The sequence below is a fragment of the Mya arenaria genome, chromosome 1 (genome assembly GCF_026914265.1).
Source record: "Mya arenaria isolate MELC-2E11 chromosome 1, ASM2691426v1".
NCBI lineage: Eukaryota > Metazoa > Mollusca > Bivalvia > Myida > Myidae > Mya > Mya arenaria.
Genome location: NC_069122.1, coordinates 35,708,416 through 35,717,502, shown reverse-complemented (window position 1 = coordinate 35,717,502; position 9,087 = coordinate 35,708,416). Strand labels below are relative to the sequence as shown.

The window sequence follows — 9,087 nt, the reverse complement described above, 5'->3', positions numbered from 1 at the left end:
ATACAATGATGCCTTTGTCGCCTCCAATGCCATTTTCATGTACGGAGTTGCCCATTTAAGTAGTGCAAAACAAGGGGAATAACAGGCCCTTTTCCTCTCGACAAAAAGCTCATGTTTCTTCTAAGTGCTCTGCAAACAAAAACTTGTTAATTATATTTTAATGGGGCAACATCATTTTACAAGCTTATTTAATGCGTTTACTTGGCGTTGAAAAATGATACAGACCTAAGTATTTTAATTTTCTTAAGATTACATATCAAGTTTAAATGCCAACTTAACAACGCATATGTTGATACGAGCAATTAAAAACGCGATTTCATGTTGTCCCAGTATTCATAATTATGATTAATAGAACACCATATAATTTCATCTTTTTGACGTTTGTTTAAAATTGTACGTCATGACTTAAATTTAATATTAATGCGAAAAGCTACAGAAACAAGCTCAGTAGCAAAAAGTTTAAACATAAACCCGGTTTTATGGCACTGAGTAAACGCCAAAGACATAAAATCACAAACAAGAAACATGGAAGAACAGCAAAAACTCCACAAGCAGCACAGTGCACACATACTTTACATAAAAAAACTAGGTATGTTTATCAAGGATGGCTAGGTACCGCCTTGGAATGGTCAGTAAAATGTAAATTTACTGGGGGTTTAAACCAGTTTGTGTGCACAACTTCACTCTTATTCCAACAATCCTGAATAAAGTAAAAACGTGAAAGGTAAATCTTACCAAAATTTGCATAAACTTGAAGAACCACAAAATCCGTATAATTGCACATAGTAAACGCAAAAGAAACAGAGAACACTAAAACAAGAATCACAAACCCGAAACATGGAACAACAGCACAAAATCCCACAAACAACTCAAGTACGCCATTCAATGTCTAACCATAGTGTCAGGCGCAACGTGTTAAACGTTACATACGTAACGCTTGATGTTAAATGAACTCTGAAATAAGCAAATCAAAATAATTGCTTATGAATTTATTTCGTTCTAATGTGTTGCAGAATATCCTTTTAAAAAATAAAAATTATTGTTTCAATACATTTGTGTCAAAATTACTATTATACCACAAGGTAAAATTTCTTACTACAATACATTAAAGCGTTGCTATTGCGATAGGCGATGTACAGCTTAGTATGTATTTTTCCAGGTTTATCTGTTGCACAATGATTTTCAATTACATACTTGTTATTATATCATTAAAAATGGTTATATAGTTATTGAATGTTGTGTAACGTATCTGTACTTCAAAAAATAAATGGGTTTCAGTAGTCCAGGTGATGATGGTTTTCAGATATGAAAATAACAACGGCTCAAGGCGACGGATGTCACACAATGGTTTCACATAAACTGTACAAAATGGATTTAGTTGATATTCCAATGAAATGTCTAGTGTTTAATTGCCATAATATGGCATGAAGATGGATGGGTTGTTTACAATCTCATGCTTCACTTCGTAGTATGAATTCAAATAAGTGTTGCCGACGCTGTGGTTGACTTCAATGTATCCAGACTAAACAGTCCCTGTTTATAATCTTCATACAATCAACCTGCAGGTGTGATGAAATATCAATAGAAAATATGTATGTGTATGTATGTTTCACTTTACTTATTTACAGTTGCCTTTACCCAGCAAAATATAATATAATGCTCTCTATTTTGTAATAAATTTTATTTGAACGTATAATTGATAAGACGGATTAAGACCGCTCTCGAAAATTGTCTATTCTGTTTAGCAAGCGAAATTAATTCAATCTAGGTCCAGGTGCATTTAATTGTTAAGGGTTATCATGTGACTAGTAAATCACTTTATTGGTCTGGGGAGGTATGCTTATTTATATCAGGGGCTTCGACGTCATGTCAATATATAATACGTAGTAAATTTGTTTCAGTCTTAACAATATTATAGCCTCAGGAGTGTAAAATCTGTCTTTTACATTATTAACCATTGGAGATACAACGTCCATTAATGAATAATGATATTGTATGATAACAATCTCAATACTAAATTTATCAAAATTATGTGGATTAGGAAAATTTAGAAAGTTCGCTTTTATTTTCACTGTTTAACTAAACAATAAATAAACAGTGCCATAGCGGATATTGTTTTAATTAATTTAATAATATCTTTTTTATCTAAATATTTTGCCAAATAAAATACTCCTATCTATTTCCTGTCTTAAGAGTCTTTCACGCCTACCACTTCCGCTATCACTACGACTACCATAACCACTACCATCATCATTACCAAAAACATTGCCACTACAACTACCAAATACAACTATTACTTAAATACAAAATAACAACCATTACGGCAACGTCTTCAAATACAACTCCAACTTCACCAGCCATGTCCACTACAACTACAACAACCTACCATAACAACTACGAGTATTATTACCACCACAACTAACACTACCACTACCACTTTGACTACAACTTACACTACCACTACAGCTACCGCCACCACTACCTTTACTTCTACCAGTACAACTATCACTTCTACTACGACCACAACTACCACTACAACAACCTATACAATTATCACTACCACTACCTCTACAACAACCACCACCATAACCACTTTATAATAACTACTACTACTACCACTACAGCTACCATTAGCACTACTACTTCCACTTCAACTTCCAGTGCCACTACCACTTTCACTGCCACTGCCAATCCCCCCACCACAAATACTACCACCTTTCAGTACTACAAAGGTATTGCATTTAAGCGGAAAAGTATGTTGATACTTTTAGTTTGTGTCAAAATGCCCCAGACTAGTTAATCAACAATGTCTTGTGGAGTATTGATGATATATTTACAAAAAAAAGAAAGATATTCAATTAAATAATGAACAATCGTGTATTATATCCATGACATGTTTACAAAAATGCAAATAAATTTCTTAAAATAGCTGCAATTACCACAAAACCTCATAACATTGTTGGTTGTGTAGTTCTGACAATTTGGACACAAAAACATAAACAAAACTATTCTGTTTTCATAAATTTCCAAGCTTTTTAATTTGTAATCTGATAAAATCGTCTTTCGAAAAAACTGCTCATTCCCTGATTACAGCTACTACTACTACTACTACTACTACTACTACTACTACTACTACTACTACTTCTACTACTACTACTACTACTACTACTACTACTACTACTACTACTACTACTACTACTACTACTACTACTACTACTACTACTACTACTACTACTACTACTACTACTCTACTACTACTATTACTACTACTACTACTACTACTACTACTACTACTACTACTACTACTACTACTACTACTACTACTACTACTAAAACTACTACTGCTACTACTTATCATAATAATCAAAAATTAAAAATGAGATTGGCGCTTCCTTTTCAAAAATTGATTTTTTGCCCATGTGTTTTGATCGAGTTATCGTACGTGTACGTGAACAATATGCACTTGCACAAGTATATCACAAGGTTTGTGGATTTTTCATGAATCGCGTTAAATGGGCTGAAGGTAATTACTTTAGTGATGAGCTAGAGCTTATATGGTTATAGATACTGCGGTCCAAATGTTAAGTAATTTGTTGATGAATGCAAATCAACAGTAACGATATGTTGAGACAAATTGTAAACGTACCCCTAGTGAACGACAAACAGCCCTAAACACGCATTGAAGTTGCTCAGTAATAACCTCGTCTACGTAATATTCCGGCAAAAAAGCAAAGTTAATGTTGTAACTTGTTTATCCTGTGTGTCACAACAAAACATAGATCAACAATTATACATACAAAGAGAACCCCTTTGTTGGGCACCGTTGCATTTAAGATCTCAGTTAGAAGTTGAAATTATCTTAGTGTCAAAATATCGTTATAAGGCTTGATAAGTGTGTATCTAAGTTGAAAAGAAACCTTGATATAAGGTAGATAACATAAGCTTTTTTCTTTCATAAGTTTGTTTTCAAAATTTGTGTTTGTGAAATTAGATCTAAAAACTAATATCCTTAATAATAAAATGGGCTCCTGGTACATGCACTTGACGTATACATGATGTTTTAATAACCATCAAGATACATGCAAATAATTTATCCTAAAAGACCAGGTAATAAGAATGTGTGTTTAGTCATTAGATAAATGTCTACACGTGGGTACAAAATTTTATTTCGTTGGATATTTAGCTGTTATAGTTATTTGGAAATTGTGTTATATATTGGTCTCTTGTGTAAGCTCTTTGGTGATTTGTATAATAAAGGATTGAATGTGTTAGTATTGCTGTTCAACGGTGTATGAAAACATTTCGTCAGTGCAAGATTGTCCTGCACTAAAAAAAAATTCATACACACCTGAATCGCAGTTCGAAAATATTAATAACTCCACTCAAAATATTGTTGGGACAATCCAACTACAGCTGGGAAAAATAACGCTTAAAGGAAAATTTGACCTAGTTTTGTTCAGCAGTTTGTACAGGGTCTTCATCAATGACGTTACTAGTTTCATTGAACTCACATACATTTCCCACAATAAAAAGTTATTTATTGAATAGAAACGTTTCAAAATCAAGGTATTCCGTAGGTATTGCGTTCATCGAAATGTGAATGAAATTAAAGGAATATACGTCAGTTTCAAAAATAAGGGGTGTCAATATTCGCAAACATCATCATTATGTACATTCTCATCAATATCAACAGTTTGAAGAAAAACAACGCGATAGACGCATTATACGATTTAGTGATTACATTAGACATTGTAATTTAAATTTTATGCTGCATGGATTTAGATTTAACAAAATAGAATTCCGCTTTCTCTTTCCTTATAAACATCTTGTCTCCTCCTTCAAGCATTGTCAAAAGGCCTTCAATCTTTTTTGTCCGAAATGTTTCGTCGCAAACAATTTTCATATTCGTCAAAGTCGATTTAATGAAAACAGTAAAGCGCTCCAGACATCCCCTTGACCTTCAAAAAAATGGGTCAATTCTCAATTCTGCACAATTCCCATTATTCTCAAGATCTGTTCCCTGTCATGTTTGAAGTTGCTATAAACCTAATGTTACTTATTTAATTTAATGCTCATGTTTGAATTATATGAAATAAATACAGGTTTAACCAAACAAATTTCGTCATAAGAATATATATGAAACACGAGATGTTGAGTGAACATGTTTTTATTTTAAACCCACTAGCAATATGCATCTCAAATGTATGCCACAATCTACTGCTAACTCTGTCCTATTGTCACAGATGGGTTGGGTATGGAAATCCTGTAGCCCCACCCCTTCACGCCCCTCCTTTCCTGCATTCTGAAAGAGCCGAAACATTAACTTATTCGCGTCAGGGATCTGGCCATTTACTTTAGAATAACAAAGCAAAACAAGGGGATTTACTTTTTATTACTTACATTAGTTCATTGTTTGGGTGGTTTATCTAAATATTGCAGTAAACAATATTCTGATCACTCACCGTTTAAAGCATACCGGTATTCTTAATCAACACTGAATAAAAGTATATAAACAAACACTGACACTATGAAGAAGCAAGTTATGTGATGTCATTAAAATGAAGACAGCTACGGCGAATTTGAAATAACGAAATATATTGTTTTGTTATTTTATTTATAACGGTCAACGAATAAAAATAAAACACCTAGCCCACTAAACGCAACTTGATCTATGCTTTCGAGGGGTATATTTTCTGTCATTCTTTGTTGTGTACTGTTTTTTTTATATTCCAATTTAATTTGGAATAAGTGAAACAGCCGACAAAACGTCTATTTTAATAATTCTGCAAAAACAATAAAAAAAAAAACAGATATATACAACTGGTTCAGAAAAACATTATTATCGCATTATTTGATAGTTTACGATTTCTTTTTTTTCAAAACTTTTGTATCATATATATTGTCATGTTTTATGCTTTTAGTGTACAGCTATTAAAGATATAATCTCATTCAGAATGTTATGACAAATGTATTTTAACCGAAACTTAGCTCTTAATATGCTATTGGCTATTTGAAGAGTATATAAGCCTTATGGTGGCTCTGAGGTTTGGAGTAAGAGAGGTCGTAACCACAGATATTTGACGAGCTTCACAGAACTAAACAAAATGTGCTTGTGAATTATATTTCTTGTTTATTTCTACGACATAACGAATTAGGTTTCCCATCATAAAGAAACATTATTCCGTTATAACGAATGAGTTATTCCTTTGCGTCGATATTAGAAAATAGTGTTTCGTAATAAAGAAATAAAATAAGTATACTATTTCGAAAATAAAAGTGTATTTTTGCCAATTAAATGGCTCCTAAAATTCAGGGGCTTCGTGCAATAAGTTCCAATTAAGCATCAATTTATAAATTCACAAAAGCCGTATCTTATATCACACTTAAATTCAAATAAAGACGTTCATCAGTAATATTGTCCTAAAGTTAGCTTTGATTATGAATGCACCAAGTGCATGTGGACCTGCAATGAAAAAGACTCTATATAGGTGCTAGCTTACGATCAAATGAGATAAGGATTCACTAGTTATACTCCAAATTATAAAACAGTTTGCTTTGGCTCAGTCTTAAAAACTGATTGAAAATGAGTAAGTAGATATTTGTTTTCAATTAATTATTGTGTGCGATAATTGTATGAAATATATTGTCAAACATTACATCAATAACACCAGTAATCACATAAGCATCATCTGAACAAGCATCAACTTAAAGGCAATGTAGTTAATGAATGTGACTCAGAAAGGTGACATTTTTTATCAGAAAATAACAATCAGGGATGGTTGTTGCTGGAAAAACGTTGCGCGGTATATAACATGAAACTTAAGTCTTTGACAATTGATAATAATAATTAAAATTGCTTAAATTTTTTAATTTGCAATTGGTTAAGATTGCATTTTATATTAAAAGCAAAATAATCAACTTGTCTATGAATTGTTATCAAAAGGCATTTTAAGTGTGCTGGAAAAAATGACCGTACCAATAAGTAAACAAAACTGTTCTTGCATTTGTGGTTGTGTTGTTAATATGTTTGTGTCTCTAGTTTATTGAAGCTTGCCTTGTGCCCCTGGAAACAGGGGTATTATTTGAGTTTCAGACTTTTTAGCGTGTCCTTGCAGTTTTCAAGTTATTGAATATAGATGTATAGATATTGCGCAAACGCGTATGCAAAATTATTGCTTCTGCTCCGTATCACAATACATCATGCCTCCAACATGAATGACGCAACGCCATTGATCCAGGACTGGTCATGCTGTGACTCAATGTTTTCCATATCAGGTCACCTATCTTTAAGTCTTACGGAAGTGTCGTCTATAAACCGAATCCGATTCTGATGAGAAAATGAAATCGTTTCCATAAATTAATCAATGTTAACGGGTTATTGACGTAATATATACATTACGGGATAAGTAGTCGACCCGGTATTGGATGTACAATGCAAATGGTGTTAACGAGCGAAGCCGAATATGGTTTTCTGCGCCACGTATATCCCATATCGGGTCACCTACATGCCCGTACCTTATTGTATCGATGTATCGTTAAAGTCACACATCCCTGTTTGTAATATAAATGTTAGATACCTTCCGGATACCTAAGATTGGTACATTGGCTAACGAGAATTGATCAATGTTCACAGGATGCCGACGTGATATACAAAACGGGATTAGTAGGTAACCCTATATGAGATGTACGGGGCTCTGGAAACCTTATTCAATCCTTTGAGCCGTATATCCCATATCGTTACACTTTTTAACCACGTAAATAATAATGTAATAAATCCAAGAAGAGTTATCCAAAGGTTCTCTTGAAGGTCTTATGAACAAGCGACATAACAAAAAGTATATACTTATCAGATTTTAATATGAAATCTTTAAATGCACCTATATTAAATTGGGAATGTTTTGATAGAAATAAAGCAAACACATTGCAATATTTCTTTGTGCATATCAAAGGTTGATGATTTAAATAAATCTGAATAAAACTAATACTCTAGCCCAAACTTTGTAATACTATATCATCTTTTCTTATACATTAATTTATAATTATGTATCAATAATTACATTTTGTTAACTTAAAGTTCCAACTAATAGGTAAATTCGAGAAACAAAAGCAGATAATGAATACAATTTTTAACCAATCCCCCGGGCCATGGTCTGGATTTTGACCACTGAATAGATTGACATATTCTCAAAATATACAAAATATTTTATTTTTAAAGATCCTTTATCAGTAAAAATATTTTAAGAACTTTAGAGGAGTGTGTATCATAACTCACGAAATTTGCCAGCGGTCGTTCAGATAACGTAACTCAAGGAAAGATGTCATTCCCCATTACTAATATAGAATAAATCGTGGTTCAGATAACCTTATTTGCAATGAAATATGAGACATCCGTGAAAATAGCATAACCAATTTGTGCTTATTTCTTCAATAATAATGTGTTTGTGATTTCAAGTGCAATGAGTGAGTTCTTTTCAATGAAAATTATATTTTATATGTATTTATGTTAAATTTGATCTTGATAAATGGTCCGTAACATGGAAATGCATATTTATATCTATGTTTATAAATTTATTGAGAAACTGTTTCGATTATTTCAGAACTTTTGGTTTTATCGTTTATCATGGTCGCCGTGCATGGCAGTAAGAATTTTAAAATTTCTATTATTTTATGATCATGTTTTAATCTCATCCTGTCTTTTTTCAAAACTGAAAAATTAATATCAGTACTGATATTAATATATATATATATATATATATATATATTAATATCAGTACTGATATATATATATATATTAAGATCTTAAGTGGACAATGAAACATACAACCCTGTTAGAATGACTTTTGAATCTTACAATGCAACCTCACTTTTTAAAACAACAAAGAACAAAAAACGGCAAACGATTCCGGTGCTCTCGAAGCGAGTGCGCCAACCACGCGAACAACAGTTTCCGAATTACAATTTGAAACGTATTTATTGAACTGTGTACGATTTCATTCTTTTTGCAGTGTTTGCACAGATACCGACGCAGAATATCTTGAGGTGTCGCTTATGCAACAATGCCAGGACATTATCCGACTGTTCCACGCT

General features: G+C 32.6%; 1 long non-coding RNA gene across 1 annotated transcript; it reads left to right on the top strand.

The window, feature by feature from the left end:
* Positions 1-8,435: 8,435 nt before the first annotated feature.
* On the top strand, positions 8,436-9,086 carry LOC128238275 (uncharacterized). The gene is made up of 3 exons (XR_008261657.1): positions 8,436-8,460; positions 8,598-8,639; positions 9,006-9,086. It is a non-coding gene; the product is annotated as an uncharacterized LOC128238275 (long non-coding RNA).
* The last annotated feature ends 1 nt before the right edge of the window (position 9,087 follows it).